At 53.0% G+C, this 16,807-nt stretch overlaps 1 protein-coding gene across 1 annotated transcript in view; it reads left to right on the top strand.

The window, feature by feature from the left end:
* CMIP (c-Maf inducing protein) overlaps nucleotides 1-16,807 on the top strand; it is a 234,789-nt gene that overhangs the window by 109,599 nt on the left and 108,383 nt on the right. The gene's annotated exons all lie outside the window — the stretch shown is intronic.

Here is a 16,807-nt window from a genome sequence, read left to right on the forward strand (position 1 = left end):
GGTCTGCCCCTTGTTGGCTGTGGTTTGAGCCCAGGGCAGTGTGTTTTTACCAGGATAGCAATCTCCGTTTATGTGGCCGCCTGGCTGTGGCTGACAAGGGTTGAGAAGGCCCACACCCAGAGCCGCGTGTGTTCTAACAGCCAATCCTGGCGCACCATGTTGTCTGCTCAGAGGATGTGACCTGGTGCTTCAGGTGCTACAGTCATGGGGCAGGTGCAGCCAGAGAGCCTGGGCTTGAGCCTGACCTGGCCACTTCCCGTGATGCTTTGTTCTGAGCCTCAGTTTCCCCGTCTATAAAACGGTGCTGACAGCAGCTTCCTCGCCGGTGGCGGAGGGTTGGTATTGACGAGGCCGGTGCTGAGAAGCCCTTTTCCATGGCTCATTGTGTTCTCGGTGTTTCTGCCAAGCGGCTGCGTCACCCCTGGGCCGTGGCTGGGACTTCGAGAGTCTCCCGATTGGCCCCCTTCTTCCTCTAGGCGCCAGCAGGCCTGGGAGGAGAAGCGAGGAGGGACGAGGGAAAGGGCTTTCTTTCCCTGGTGAAACATCATCCCGTGTGAATTGGGTCCTCTGAGTGCAGCTCTGGAAGAAGACACTGCTCCGTTTCTTGGGGTCTCTGGTTCCCGATCCCCTTTGTGTCTCACCTTCGGGTCTTCAGGTCATCAGCCCCCCACTGTAGCCACCAGAAATGAGGACCACGTTTCCTGAGCCCTACCGAGTGCTGGGCGCTTTACAGGCACGACCTCTGGTCCCTACGACCACCCTGCGGCGTGGTTCTCATCGTTCCCGTCTGGGGGGCACAGTCCGCAAGCAGAGGTCCGATGCGCATGTCTCTTGCCTGATCACAGAGACTGACCGAAGCCGGATCAGCAGCCCCGTTTGTCTCCCTCCAGATGCTGATTCCGCACCCCGTTCACACAGCCTTGGAGCAGTTGCTTCATCAAGAGGTGCGAATAGTACTGGCCATACCCAGAGAGGCTCTCATAGTGACTTCTTGCCAAGGAGCACAGTATGGAAAAGGGAAAGAAAGGACTACCTGTGCGGTGGAGAGACCTGCGGACACCCCTCAGCCAGGTGCTCGAGGTCACCACCACGGCGACAAGTCCCGTGATGGCCTGCACCCCTGATAGCATGTGAGGGGGAGGGTGGTTTACCTCCTGGCTCTTCCTCCCCAAAACTCACAACCCCAGTGTAGTCATGAGGAAAACATCAGGTATCCCAACTGAGGGACCTCCTCCGAAACACCTGACCAGCGCTCCTGGAAACTCAAGGTCATTAACAACAAGAAGAACCTAAGAAGCTGTCATAGCTAGAGGAGCCTAAGGAGACATGACGACTAAATGTGATGTGAGATCCTGGAGCAGGAAAGGTGAAAAATAAGGAAATCGGAAATAAGCATGGACGTTAGTTAAAATAAGGCATCAATATTATTTCACTTGTAACAAAGGCACCGCACTAGTGTAAATAGAGGAAATGGAGTGCGGGGTACATGGGAGCTCACTGTACTGTCTTGCCTATTTTCTGTAAATCTGAAGCTGTTTGAAACAATAAGATCCATTGAAAAGAAACAGGCCGTCCAGAGAGCTGCGGGCTCACACAGCCCCCTCCTCTTGAGCCGCACGCATGCGTAGAGAGCGCAGCGTGGACTGGAGGGCGTCCCATTCATCGCCTTGGCTGGCCCCACCCCGCTCCCAGCATGGCAACCCTGACCAGCGCATGGCAGCCCCGATTGTGCCTCCCAAGCCAGGAGTGCTTCCCGAGCTCTGAGCCTTTCCCGCGATGCCCAGAAGAGTCCCAGCCTCTTCCTGTACTGATGGGTGGACCTGTGCTGAAATGACCTCTTCTCTGGTTGTCCTGGTCCTGCCCACCACAGCTCCCTCAGAACTTCATCTCACGGGAGGAAGGGCACTGGGAAGTGAGTTCCACCATCAGACCCTCATGGACTCATCACCAGGAAGTCCTTGGCCCCAGCCCTGGGCACCAGCCCAGGACACTTTGATGTAGTGTTTGGGCCGGTCCTTGGGCCAATTTCCCTCCTTCTCTGCCCGGGACTTTTTTTGCATGTTCTTGCCAAGGCTTCAGAGACCTTGAGCTCGCCATCTGAGCGGCCATCTCTTTCTTGGATCTCCAGAGTGGTGATTTCAGGCAACTGCCCCAGACTCAGCTTCCCATTTCTGTCCCTCAGGTCGGCCTCCTGCTTGGCTACCGTGTCTGCCCTGACCCTGCTCAGAGCAGCACGTGGCCCCCATCAGCTCTTTCTGTGGATGGTGGGCCACGGCACGAACCCCCCATCCCAAGGCTGGGCTCTGAGGTCTGTCCTGGAAAGAGTCCCTCCCCCCTGTACAGATGGGGTATAGGGTGTGGGAACGTTAATTAAATGAGATATTTAGAGTTTTTCCTTGCAATTATTCAGAAAAGTTAGTTCTTCTTCTGGGCTTTTTTAATAGTGGCAGCAAAAAGTATTCTGTGAGCACCTAATGTGCTTTTATTTCTTTGTCCTCCCCACGGCAGCCCTGGGAGGGGAGCCTTACTGTCCTTATTTTACAGATGAAGAAACTGAGGCCCCAAGAAACTCCTTGCTCCACGTGCCAGCACGGACTTGGTCTGGGATTGGGGTTGGTCTGGGATCCAAACCTGATTCAGTCTGCCTTCAAATCCAGGCTCCTTTCTTGATGACCCTTCCTTGCCTGGTGACTGATGACCCCGTAGTCAGAGGTGCCCCAGGTCCCTGGTGATGGTTGTGAAATCAGCCTGATGCTTCTCGTGGAAAGTGACACAGGGCTGGGAGAGTCAGCCCCTTGTGACCGAGGTCAGTGACCAGCCGGGACTTCCCCAGCCCAGCACTGCAAGGCCCTTGTTCTGGGAAACTCCTCCATCCCAGGCAGACCAGCATGGTTGGTCATTCACATCCCACTTTCTTCAAGTATCGGCGAGTTTCAGATTGAGAGAGAAATGTAAATATAAGATCATGAAATGACCTCCTGTCCCTAATTATCAAAGCTGTCATCGGGAAATTCCTCTATGGGAACAGCCAGGATTTTAAATGCAGCCATAGCACGAGAACCTTCTTTTAAAAAGGAAGGTGCTCCCTCTGCTATCTCATCCTTGGAGGCTTTGGGAAGAAGCGGTGAGGAATTTGACCGTTGGCTGAGGGGAGCGGGGAGATTGCGGAGTGGGTGCTCCAGAGGTCGGAGGTGGGGAGGTCCAGGCGGGGGCAGCGCGCCCCCACATCGGGGTGTCACTGCGCGTTGAGAAGTCGGAGAGAAACAGACCTCCAACCCACGCTCATTGAGAGCCGAGTCTTTCTTCTCCCGAGCTGGAAGGAGGAGTTTGAGGGGAGATGTGAAAACAGAAATTGACTTTAGTTGAAGGAAGCATTGTCGATGGAATTGTCACTTTCCGGATTGTTCTGGCAAAGCCTTCCGTGTCCTGTGGATGGTGGGCCATCTCAGAGGAACTGGACACCCCCCGGAGGCCTTCACCGCCCAGCGCCCTCCTCCACACTTGCCCTGCATCCCTGTTCAGCAGATGCACGAAAGGGGGGAACAACCCTGCACACCCTGCTGCAGGAGGGTGGCTGGCGGACAGCCCCGCCCCCGGAGGGGTGTGTGTGAGTGTGTTGAGATGGGGGTGGGGAGAATGGGGCGACATAGGATGGCGGCTGAAGCCCCGGAATACTCAGACCTGAGTTCTAATCCCGTGTCCCTCCGGCAACACAAACCTCCGCCTCTTCCTCTGGGAAGTGGGCGTTGCCGTCACGCTGGCCTCCCTGGGTGGGTGTGCCGGTTGAAGCCGGTTAATGTAAGTACAGCGCTTAACGCGAGGCTTGGGGTCGTGAACGTGAGCTGTTAGCCGTCTGAGGCCTCTTGAGCAGAGAGGAGACCGCGTGTCTGAGAGCCGCGCTCTGACGTGCTGTGCTGCATCTGGCTGGTTTCCTGGGCCGCAGCTTAACCTCCAAATCCTGGGCTTGACCTGTGGAGTCCCTGCCTGGGCTGCTTAGTACTGTAGCCACTAGCCACGCTGCGTTCAAATCACTTTCGAGGAACGCAGTTCTGCAGTCGCACTGGCCACTCTTGGAGAGCTCTGTAGCCACCCCTGGCCGCTGCGTTGGAGCGCTGAACCCCGGGGCGGGGGCGGGGTGGTGGGTGCTGCCAGGGAGCCCACCTGCGCACTTCCCCAAGCTCCGCATCCGGCGGCAGGCTGTGAGTCTGCATCCCCTCCAGCTCTCCTGGTAGCCTCTTGCCCCTTCCCGGGGCCACCCGGCGCCTGGCCCCGGCAACTTCCCAGCGCCAGGAGTCCTCCTGCTGGCAGATAGGAGGATGTGTGTGTGTGGGGGGGAGTTGCCAGGCTTGGCACCTGGCGTGGTGGCTCAGCCGGACTGGGCAGGCCCTGTCCTGGGCTCGTGGTGTCTGCGTAACCCATCAGGAAGAGATGATGGTTTGGCGAAAACTGGGAACTCCTGGAGGCTCTCGTACTGGACAAATCAGGAAATTTTCATTCACCAAAAAACAGAGGGAGGGAAAGATGATGGGTGTTGCTGTAAGAAAGAGGCTTTGATTTTTGACCTGAAAAACGCTTGACCTTTATTCATTTCTTTCACCCATCTGTTAGCAGGTTTGATGTGCTGGGCCCTGGGGTCCGTGCTGGGGGTACATGGGTGACCTCTGGGGGACGGGTCACCGTCCCTGCTGTCAGGTTCAGACCTGACAGACCCAGCAGAGGGTCAGACGCCTAAGCAAATAGTCACACTTCAGCTCCGTCAGTGCTTTTACCACCAGTACTGAGTGCCAGAATGCACCAAATGTAAGGGGGCCTGGCGAGGACTGTTACTGTCCCCTGAGTGGCCACAGGGCCCGGAGCACAGTAGGTGCTCATTAAGTGGTTGCTGGAGGAACATTTCTATAGGACATTGTCATCTACTGAAATCTTTGTCCTTTCCTCCTCAGGGAGGGGATATTCATTGCTCCCACTTTATGGAGTTCAAAGAGGCATTCCCTGCTGCTTCTGGAATGTCCTCAAGGAGAGTTGCCTTATAGTATAATATCTAAGATGAACCAAGTTTACTGTGTGCTCAGTACATGCTAAATGCTTTACTCTGATGATCTCAGTTAACTTTTACTCAAACAAGGGACCTGTTATTATCATTCCCATTTTACAGAGGAGGAAACTGAGGCACAGGAAAGTTTGGTAGTTGAGATCAAGTCAGGCAGCGGAGGAGCGGGGATCCCTCAGTCTCCTCTGCAGCTTTACCGGGCTCAGAACCTTCCTGAGAAGCCGACTTGGACTGAATTGACCCTGGCACTGAATTCCTTGACCTCAGCCGCCACACCACCAGGCGGTTCCAAAGCTGTCGCTGGCCCAGTTTTCTAGGAGGCTCAGAGCAGGGGCGAGGCGGGGCTGCAGAGAACAGAGAACTTTTCCCTAAGTGGAGCCAGCGGGTCTCCAGAGTGACGGTCTGGGCCCCAGGAAGGAAGGTCCCACGCGGAGGCTGACTTCACCCATTAGTGCAAAGTAAACACCGTGACGACAGGCCCTTGAGGCTGCAGCTGGGGCCTGGGACATGCTGCCCTGCTCCCTTCCTTTACTCCCCTGTTCCCCTTGGGATGCTTGAATTACTGCCAGCGTGACAGCAGTGAAGCTGCAAGCCAGAGTGCTTTGAGCTGTGTGTGGGCAGTTAGGAGTTCTGAGTTCAAGTCCCGCCTCTGGCGCTTCCTAGCCGTGTGAGCTTGAGGCCTGATGTGTGGGCAGGGGTCTGTGATGGTCTTTCAGGGGAGGGGCAGTGTGATCACTGAACTAACACTTGAATGAGTTTTGTAGACTGGCTAAACTCTAAACATTTCAAAATGAGAGCAAATGCTTATAACTGCTCGCTTAGTGCCTGGTGCAATTCTAAGCACTCAGTAGATACTGTCTCCCTTTGTCCCCGGAACAACTCTGTGCGGTAGGGACCACCATCTTTCAGCACATCTGAGACCATTGCTTGTTAGATATTGCATTCTCTTATGTTCATCTAAGAGAGAAAAGAATGCACCTAGAGCTTTGTTACCACATCACCTTTAAGGGAGATTAGGCTGTGCATCTTTGAATTGATGAAATACAGTATTACTGTGTTCATTCTAGATGAGGATATCAAGGCACAGAGAGGTGCAGTAACTTGCTCAAGTACATGCAGCTACAAAGAGTCAGAGGCAGGGTTCAAACCCACGCAGCCTGTTTGCAGAGCCTGGTATCGTAACCACTGACGTGTGCTACGGAATTACACGAACTAAGCCTAGTGTAGAACCGAGGGTCTAGAGCTGGATCCAGCTGTGGAGCCCACTCCTGTGACTTACCAACCGTGTGGCTTTGAGATGTCCCAGAATCTCTAAGGCTTGGTGTTCTCAGCTGTGAAAGGGAAGTGTCACAGCAGCGGTCAAATTTGGTGAGGCTCAAGAAGCACTTGGCCACAGCGGGAGCTGTTTTCATCACCGTCACCGTCACCATCATTACCACCACCCCCATCCCCGTCACCGCTATCACTATCATCATCGTCATTACCACCCCGTTACCATCACTCTCATCGCCACCTCCAGTATCACCATCATCACCATCGCCACCCCCATCACTCTCAGCAGCATCGTCACTCACCTCACCATCGTCGTATCACTGACAGTGAAAGACACTGCGTGCAAGGCCTCTTCCCTGCTCTCCCTCGTGACTCCGTCGCAGTGGGAGCAGCGTGCCTTGGTCTCATCCCAGTCAGTGACAGTCGCAGTCCTGAGCTATGTGAATGCTGGGTCTTTCCTAGTGTATAATCTTCACATTATCTGAACGATGTCCAGGTCATGCTTGTCTTCAGAAAGGAAGGGCAGGGGAGTACTCTTAAGTGCTCAACCCCAACCCTGGGACTAATGGGCCATAAAATTTGATTTGGAAAATGAGAGTGTTTTGGAGTTATATGAGTGCAGGGAAGGAGTAGGAGAAACTAGTCCGCTTGAGGAGTCTTTCTGGATGGATCACTTAGATGGAACTCAGCATGAGTCCTTCAGTCCAACCTGCCAACAAGCCTGCAGGTTCCATTCAGGGGCCAGGACAGCTCAAGAGCAGGAAATCCCAAGAGGGTACTGAGAAGGGGTATCAGCCTCTGTTTTCTCATCTGTGAAATGGGCACCGTAACACTGACTTCACTAAGAATCCCTCACCACACTTCCTCTTTCTTGTAACACTTTTGGAAAATAAATTTGTGATTTTTCTTACCTCTGAAAAGTTTCCCCTGCCTGGTGAGCTTAGGCGATTGTTACCAGGGCTTTTTCTGGAAGCTGAGGGCGTGTTGTTAGAGGCACAGTGGATCCTGAGCACAGAATGCCGAGGGATCAGTGAAATCCTCAGCAGTGAAGGGAGGTGAGAGCGGCAGGAGGTGAGACTTAGAGGGAGACCAGCACCAGTTGTCCAGGGCCTCGAATGCCACTCTTAGGGGTTTGGACCTTTTCTGAGAAATACAGCGGCGCACCAGAGTTCCTTAAGAAGTGTAGTGTGATCTTCTCCTTGCAGTTGAGAAGGACTTCTCCTTCCCGAATAAAGAAATTCAAACCCCTCACGCTTTTTCCTGGTGGCGCCAGGAATATCTTAGCCTAGCATTTCCTGAAATGAGTTTTGTTCCACGATGTTAATAGGTGTGCTGGCAAAAATAAGAATAACAACAACAGCAAAACAAACACAATCCAAAGGTTCAGTGATATAGAAACAATATAGACAGGTGGTTTGATTGCAGGACTTATCAGTGCCTTTAATAGGTTGCCATGAATTGTAAACCTCAATGAGGAGAGTAACAGGGAGGCAGTTCTCCAAGTGTGTTTGTCTGTGAGACCTCTTCCTCCCTCCCTCTCTTCCTTCCTTCCTTCTTTCCTTCCTCTTTTTTGTCCCCAAACAATCTCATCTTGGAATCCACATTAGAGAGGGCTGTCCTTGTGAATTTCCCATCCCTTCCCCTGGTCCCTTCAGCCTCATGGATGTGCAGGATATCTTTCTGGACCAGTTGGATAAGGATGCCTTGGGCTTTTCCACACGGAAGGTGTCACAAAAGGCTGTGAGCACACATGCTCTGTGACTCTCTCTGGGGACCACGGCCTGGAAGCAGTAACACCTGCTCCCCGCCTGTGGTGGCTGCAGGCAGGGACCACTGCACGTAAGTCAGAGCTCCCTCCACACTGGTCTTCAGGGAGGGATGATGGCAGAGGCGAGCCCAAGCCACCTGTGGCCCTGCAGCCACGCGCTCTGGCCCTGGCCGGCGAGGTCTGGCCTCAGTCGGTGCCAGCTGACTTTTCCAGCTGTGTCTTGCTTGCCTCTCTGTGCCGGCCAGTGGAGTAGGGCAGAAGGAGCGCCTGGCTGAGCTGAGGTCAGGAGACAAGAGTCCCAGATCTTAATCAGCTCTGTCAGCTCCCTCCCCTGAGCCTCTGTTTTTCTCTTCAGGTTCAGATAAGAATTCCAGTTGACCTTGGGGCAAGCGCCCTGACCTCTCTGTGCCTTGGTTTCCCCTGCAGGGAAATGGGGATGGCATCCCTGCCTGCTAGAGCAGGTTTGCGGTCATCTTGTAGTAACGAGTGGAAAGAAGAGGATGAGGGGCTGCTGCAGTCAGCCGAGACAGGGTGCAGTGACTGGCCTCCTGACGCTCCTTGCCTGCCTGGGCACCTCTCGGGGTCCAGAGACCTTCATCTCCTCCCCTCTGCCTTATCTCCTTCAGCCCTGCACCCACAAACGCACCTCCTTCTCCTGGCCTCACCACAGCAGCCCTCCGGACTTTGGAAGACAATCTCTAGCTCAAAAACAATTCTGTCCCTCGTGAAAAGGGCTCACCTTGAGCCTCCTTCTTGAAGGAATCAGCAGAAACCTGCCAGGCCTGTTCTTGAGTGTCTCACAAGGAAGATGTGAGGAAATGAACCAGAGCAGGATGGGGAGAGGTCGAGGGGCTGGGCCCAGGCCCTCCCCAGCCCACTCCCCCCCTGCCCTGAGAGGCGCCTGCCTTATCTTTTACCTATCGGGACTCTGGACAAAGGTTTCGTTTGAAAAAAAGGTTCTCTTGCTTTAAAAACAAAAACAGCAAAATGATTCGACAGGTTTGCAAAGTGCTAAGCTGGGATAGCTATGACTTGCTGAGGAACCAGTGTTTCCAGTAGGACCGAGCCAGTGTCTTTGGGCTTTTGGAAGAGTTCTTTCTCCTCTTCGGATCCTCATAAGCGAGGAAGGTGGGGTCTGGGAGGCTTCCTCACCTGCCTTCAGACACACCTGCTTTATCGGCTTCTGCACTGGTCCCCATCCCCTCCCTGCCTGCTCCCACCTCTTCAGACCCCTCAGCCTGACAGACTGAGTGTTTTAGTCACGTCCCAGGCCCCGTGTCAAGCACCTGCACGCACTGCCTCATTTCCTCACCTCAGCAGCCCCATGAGGTCACGGCCATGATCAGACCCATCTGATGGACGAACGAGGAATCTGAGTAGGGAGCTGCAGGGTCTCCCAGTGCCAGAGCCTTGGACACAGTGAGCTGTGTGCTGGGCACTGAGCTAAGGTCTTTAAAACTCAGGTGAAAGTCACATAGCATGAAATTGCCTCTTGTAAAGTGAAGAATTCAAAGACCTTTATTATGTTCATAATGTCGTTCAACCGTCACTTCTGTCTAGCTCCAGGACATCTCACCATCCCAAAAGGAAACTCTGTCGCCATTAGCAGTCACTCCTCATTTCCCCCTGCTTCCCTCCTTCAGCCCCCGGCACCCACCACTCTGTGCTCTGTCCCTGGGGCTCTCCACATTCTGGACACTTCGCATACATGGACTCATACAATATGTGGCCTTTTGTGTGTGGCCCCTTTCACTTAGCCTGATGTTTTCAAGGTTCATCCATGTTGTGGCATGTAACCGTTTTTATGGCTGAATAGTGTTCCACTGCACGGACAGACCACATTTCTTGATCCATTCATCCGCGGATGGACTTTTGGGTCGTTTCCACCTTTTGGCTACTGTGAATAAGCTGCTGTGTGCAATGATGTATTATATAAGTATTTGTTTGGGTCCCCGTTTTCAGCTCTGTTGGCTTCTATACCTAGGAGGGGAGTTGCGGAGCTTAGAGGTCTAAGAACTGCGTCTTCTTTACTCCTCACAATAGCACTTCGAGGTAGATGCAGATGTTTCAGAGGCACAGAGTGATGGAACCACTTGCCTCACGTCAAACAGCTTCAAAGCGACAGAGCTGGGGGTCGAACCCAGGGAGTCTGACCCCCAGAGCCCAGGGCCTTCGCTTCCTGCTCTCTGCTTCCTCCCCGGAGGGCCTGGGCACCAAGGGACTGCTCACGCAGCGCCCCTGGGAATTCCTGCCTGGAATGGTCATGTGCCAGCTTGCCAGCTCAGCCCCCATCTTTCTGAGCCTGATGGGCCCAAGGCGATGCTTTTAAAAATCACTTATCAGACAGGCAGGTGGGGCTGGAGGAGTGGGGATCTAGAAGAGTTCCTTTCTGAATCAAAGGCCTTCCCGAAAAGGCAGGGGGTGGCCTTTAATTACAGCCTGGGCTTCAGTGGTGCTGCTTTTCAATTGCAAGAACCTCTGCTCCTTGAGTCAGCAGTGGACCTTGTTTCGAGTAGACAGAGGAACGCCCTACTTATTCCGAGGTCACCTTCCAGCAGGCACACCAGCCCCAATACAGCCCAGAACCCCAGGAAGATGCATCCCGAGAGGCGGTAGCAGCCCCACACCGAGCTCACAGGTCTCATTACTCACATCCCGGGCACAGCTCCAACAAGTGTATTGCTTGGGTTCCCAAGACCATGAATTAGAAGCAGCAACTGAGGAGGAGGTTAGGGTAATTTTCACGGACTGACATGCCGTGCTCGGGGAAGCAGAGGAGCAGGAACACATGGCGGCCTGAAGCTGGGGGCAGGGGAGGGAGGGGGAAATGAGAGAAAGAAAAGAAAAGTGCAAAACTGCACGGCAGCTGGGGACATTGAGTGTCCAGCAGCCGGCTCGCCACTGCGTCCCGAGCCCCTGACGGTGGCAGTGTGCAATCAGGCATGTTCAGGATGGCGATTATGTCATCCAGAAAAGGGCAAAGGATATTCTGAATGGTCTGTTTACAGCAAGGAAAGAGGAGACATTTCTATCTAAAATTATTTAAATTTTTCTAAAGGGCCTTGGCACGGAGGGTGAGCTCTGGCTGGCGTTGCCTCTGACCTTGGCCGCCTGCCTGGGCAGTGAAAGAGGGAATTGTTCCTGGGGCTGCAAACGGGACCCTGCCGACATCTGGGCTGCCTGGCCCCTCTGTCTCCCCACTGATGGCGAGCAGCGTTGGGAGAGCCCTGGGCCTCTTGTCTGTGTGAACGTCCCCCTGTGTCACGAGTCCCGGCCCAGGGTCGGAACTGGGGGCCTCCCCTACAGCTGTGGTCCCAGACAGCAGCAAAGGAGGCTCTGTTCTTTGACCCTGACTGCAATCGGCCACCAGTCTATTCTTGTTATTTGTGGAGCAACTGTCCTGGGCTAAATCTGAATTCTTTCTCAATCATTGCCCGATTTTGCTTTTTAAAAATAAATCATTGGGAATATTTGTCCCTGGGCAGAGAGGGGGACCAGCCGTCAATGAAAGTTGTCAGTGGAGTTTCCCACAGTTGGGTCAAAGGTTCAGAGCGGAGTGGTCGAGTCCCCAAAGGAGGCCCTTTGTCTCCGAGTCCCTTCTTTTTACTGTCGCCCCCAGTTGGGGTTTGGGGGGAATACCTTTCTTTGGATCCAAGCTCCTCTCTGCTCTCAGACTTTGCACAGGTACTCTGGGTGCCCTGATCACATGGGCTCTGGGAGAGACCAGAGTATCTGAGAAACGTCATGTTCGCTCCTGAGTGCAGGGTCAGAGGGCTGGGTTTTTCTCTGAAGGCAAAGCAGGGCTACCCAGAGTCACTGGGCAGAGGAACAAGAAAACCGAGTGGGTTTCAGGAAGAAAACTCTGGTGGCAATGTTCCATCAGAGAGAGGTGGAGAGAGTAAGCTGGGAGCAGGAAATCCAGACAGGAAGCCTTTGCAGTATTCTAGAAGGAAAATGACAGAACTGGAGTAGCATGCATTGAAAAACATGGGTGAATTGAAGGGGCAGATGTAGCTGGATCTGACCCTGGTGATGCCCTAACGTCAGGAGTTAGGGCTGTGAAGAGGTTTGAGCAGTTAGACTTCGCAGGGGGCCAACTAGTAGATGTGTTGCCACAAACCAGGCTTGGGAAGACAGCAAGGGAGCGCACCGTGTGGGCTCACCTTGGGTGGTGATCTGGAGGGGCCCGGAAGGCATCAAGGTGGAGGTGCCCGCCGGCGATCGCTAGAGTGTAATCCCTCCACGAAGGCAAAGGGCTTTGTTCTGTTTGGTGACGTGTCCCCAAACACCCAGAACATACTGGAAGTACTTTCGTGGCACACAGGAAGTCTTTTATAAATATTTGATGAATGAATAAACTGTGAGTCTGAAGCTCAGGAAACAGACTCTTAAGCCAGTTTTTGGATTATTTCTGTCGAGCTGAGTACAAGACAGTGTGTGTGTGTGTGTGTGTGTGTGTGTGTGTGTGCGCGCGCGCGCGCACATATATATTATCGTCCCTCGCACTGCCAGAGAATGACCCTGTTTTTGCCTAATGCGGTCATAGAGTTTTCCATGGAAAGTGATGAGGCCATTGATCTGGAGTTAAGAGCACGTCAACATCGATTGATCGCCGCTGTACACAATGGCTTGGTTCATCCTACCAGGGAGGCCAGTGCTCTTGGAAATAAACGCCGTTTCATCCTGTACAGACCAGCCTGGCGTCATCCATCATCGGAATTATCAACACATGATTCAGTGCCAGGAGATGATTTTCTTCTCTTGAAATGGCCTCTGAAGGAGTCCCCCGAGACCCTAGTTCCTCCTCTCTCTCTGTCCGGTGCAGGATGCCACTGGCCACTGGGCCTGGACACCTGCGTGTGAGGCCTAAGGAGGGGCAGAGGCTTCAAGCCAACCGCTCCGCCGTCATCCTCGAGTCTGTAAAGTTCTTAGAATTCATTACATTTATTTAGAACTTTTAAAAAATTGAAGTGAAATTCCTATAACAGAAAATTAGCCATTTTAAAGTATACAATTCAGTGGCCTTTCGTTCCTTCACAGTGTTGTTAGACACCACCTTTATCTCGTTCCACAGCACTCTGGTCGCCTCCAAAGGCGGCCACCCCGCCCCACGCTCATGAGCAGGTCCCCACCCCCCCCCCCCCGGCCCTCGGCCACCGCCAGTCTGCTTTCTGTCTCTCTGGATTTATCGATTCTGGATGTTTCATGTGAATGGAATCATACCCTCTGAGGCCTTTTGTATCTGGCTTTCATCTAGCATACCGTTTCCAGGTTCATCCGCGTTGTCGCCTGCGTCAGTATGAATTCCTTCCGTTTTGCAGAGAAGTTCATGTCAAACCACAGAGTTTGCAGATGCCCCGTGACTTAGCTCTCAGTCCTCCTCCCTGGCCCTTGGAAGCTCCTACGCACAGCCTGGGCTGGAGGAGAACCCCACCAGTCCTTCTCCTGTGCCCAGATGCCTCCATCCGGCCACATGCCGGACACGACCTGTGTCTACAGCTTGGCCTTCCCTACCTTTCCCGACCCAGCCTAGCTCTCTGATCTCATAGCCCACCCTTTCCCTCGTGGATGCCACGCTGCAGCCATGCCCACTTCCCACCATCCCCCAAACTGTCCCAGACACCTTTCTGCCTCCTCCGCCCAGCAAACTCCTACTCGTTTCTCAAGAGTCAGCTTCGCAGAATCGGTGGTTGTCTTCTTTACCGTCTCGGGAGAGTCTGTACCCTCGTGTGGCACTACATCTCATCCCGTGCTGACCGTGTCGCCTGTTCTCCGTGAGCTCCTGGAGGACAGAGCACAGGGCGCTGCCATTGAATGTTTGTTGAGTGAATGAGTGACCCAACGAATAAACAGATGGCATTCTCACACTCAGACGTCACTGCTTCCTCTTGCTAGCTTCTGAGATCCGTCCTGTTGTCATTTATTGTCCTCCTGTCTTTTTCCAGAAGGGATTTGGGGTTTGCTTGGCTCTAAACAGCTACTTGTGGTGACAGGGGTTGCTGCACACCTAGCCTTCCAACCGCCGGGGTCCCTCAGAGATGGGATTTTGGAACCTCTTGTGTAAATGGGGGTGCTGAGAGGTAGAAGGTAACTTTCATACCACTGTTTCGATAACTCAGGTTTAGAAATACTTTTGATGGCCAAGGCAAACGTCCCGCCGTGGGCTGTGGCCCTGAGAGGGAAGACCTGCTGGGACTGCCATGCGGCTCTTCCTCATTGAGGTGATGACTTGTTGTGACTGTTATGATAGCATCATCGATAATGGAAAGAGATGGTTGTTCAAGGCTCACCCGGTTGTAGACAACAGCCATCCTCGGGGGCCGCCTGTCAAGTCCCTCTCTCCGAGGCCTCGCACACGTCGGTTCACTCGATGTCTTGTGCACCGAGGAATCCCATCCCACCTTCCTCGGTTATCCAGTGGAGGTTACAGCCTGGCGTTCAAAGCTCTCCATAATCTGGACCTTAAGAGTTTTTCTGACTCGTCTCCCTCAACCTCCGCCCCTCTGCCTGATGAACTCTTCACCCTTCAAGACCCAACTCAAACATCACATAGCCTCCGAAGGCTTCTTGAATGACCCGGCAGTGAGGTTAGTTAGGTCACCTTCCCCAGGGCTCCAGTGCCTTCCATCTGCAGGTATCATGCACGTGGAATTCTGATGATCTATGATGTGTCTGACTCCCGCACTCAACGGAGAGGTCCTTAAAGGATGGGATTCTAGACTGTGTTTTTGTTCTTGGAGCAAATGCTTGACAAGTGAATGAGGAGGTATCTGGGGGTGCTTAAAGCTGGGTGAAGGAGGCAAGCCAGGTAGATGACTCAAAGAGGGGTGACGGCTGGATTCAAACGTGAGGGCTCCAGAATTCTGGGGTGTGTGTGTGTGTGTGTGTGTGTGTGTGTGTGTGTGTGTCTCTCTCTCTCTCTCTCTCTCTCTCTCTCTCTCTCTCTGTGTGTGTGTGTGTGTGTGTGTGTGTCTCTCTCTCTCTCTCTCTGTGTGTGTGTGTGTGTGTGTGTGTGTGTGTGTGTGTGTGTGTGTGTGTGTGTGTCTGCAAATCCCTTGGGACCCCTGAACTGTTTTAATAATTTTGAAAAGTGTAAAGAACAGTCTTCGAGATCAAACCTATGGGGCTGGTTGGTTGGGGGTTTTCAGTACAACGTATTCAGGTCGATTTGGTAATCCCGGTTATGCGGCACGTGGCGTTGACCCAGAATGCTGCTGGGCAGAGAGAGAGGGTCTTTTGTTCATGAAAAGGGCGTCATGCGCAACTCATTACCACAGGCAGGAATCCTGTGGGCTGCACCTGGACGCAGGACCAGCTGCTTACAGCTGGTGTCTGTTCTGATTCATTCATTCCTAGGCTGTCTCAGCTATTAAATATTTTTACTATCACTTCTGTTTACTACGTCATAGGTAGGTTTTGTTTGGTAGGGAGAGTGCCTGAGGGTCAGATCCATGCGGTGGTTACTCTGGGTCACGTCTGCACACGTGGGGACCCGGACTCAGTGGCTCACTTGACATCTGCACCCTCAGAGCCACCGTTTAGAAAGTCCTTGGCTTCCCAAGTGTCCACGTAGATGTCATAACGGTCACAGTCATCGTGACCATCTTACCAGTGACAGAGGTGAGCTGCCCCGCGAGTGAGCTGCAGAGCTGGGGTGGGGATCCAGCCATCTGACTCCACATTCCAGATCTTTCCTGCATCCCACCTGGCTTCCTGAAGTGACCAGCCTATGTCTCCCTCCTCTTCTGACATAGCGGGAGCAGATTTTTTTTTTTAGGCTTCATGGTTTTTTTTTTTAGAGCAGCATTAGGTTCACAGCAAAATTGAGGAGAAGGTACAGAGATTTCACAGGTACCTGTGTCCCCACCTGTGCACAGCCCCCCACCGCCAGAGTGGTTCATTTGTTACAGCTGCTGGACCTAACATTGATACATCACCCAAATCCCCCAGATCCTCCAAAGCCCATAGTTTACCTTACGGTTCACTCTTGGTGGTGTACATTCTGTGGGTTTGGACAGATAAATAATGATGTGTATCCACCACTGTAGTATCATACAAAACACTTTTCACCGACCTGAAAATCCTCTGAGCTCTGCATAGTCATCCCTTGCTCCCCCCATCTCCCTGAACCCCTGGCGACCACCGATCTTTTCACCGTCTCCAAATTTCTGCCTTTTCCGGAATCTCACATAGTTGTAATCATGCAGTATGTAGCCTTTTTAGATTGGCTCCTTTCGCTTAGTAACATGCATTTAAGCTTCCTCCATGGCTTTTCCTAGCTTGATAGCTCATTTCTTTTCAGTGCTGACTAATATTCCACTGTCCAGATGTGCCACACTTTATCCACTCACCTACTAAAAGACATCTGGGTTGCTTCCAGGTTTGGGCAATTCCAAATAAAGCCGCTGTGTCATCCCTGTGCAGGTTTTAGAAGGGACATAAATTTTTCAGAGGCAGATTTTTCAATGATGGTCCTAGAGGTCCCACCTCTGGGTGGTGAGCGAGAGCTTTCACAAGGCTTAGAGATGCTTCTGGCCCTGCAGCCCAGCTTCCTTGGAGAAGGATCACCGGGGCTGTGCACAAGCAGCTAGCGTGCAAGAATTCCCTTGTCACACGTCCCAGAACCCTCAGATGGAAGCTTGCAGCCCCCAGGCAAGATCCGAGGCAGAACAAGCAGGGATTTCCCACTTCTTATTTGAAAGGCACCAGCGGTGGCT

The sequence above is a fragment of the Delphinus delphis genome, chromosome 20 (assembly GCF_949987515.2).
Source record: "Delphinus delphis chromosome 20, mDelDel1.2, whole genome shotgun sequence".
NCBI classification, from domain to species: Eukaryota; Metazoa; Chordata; class Mammalia; order Artiodactyla; family Delphinidae; genus Delphinus; species Delphinus delphis.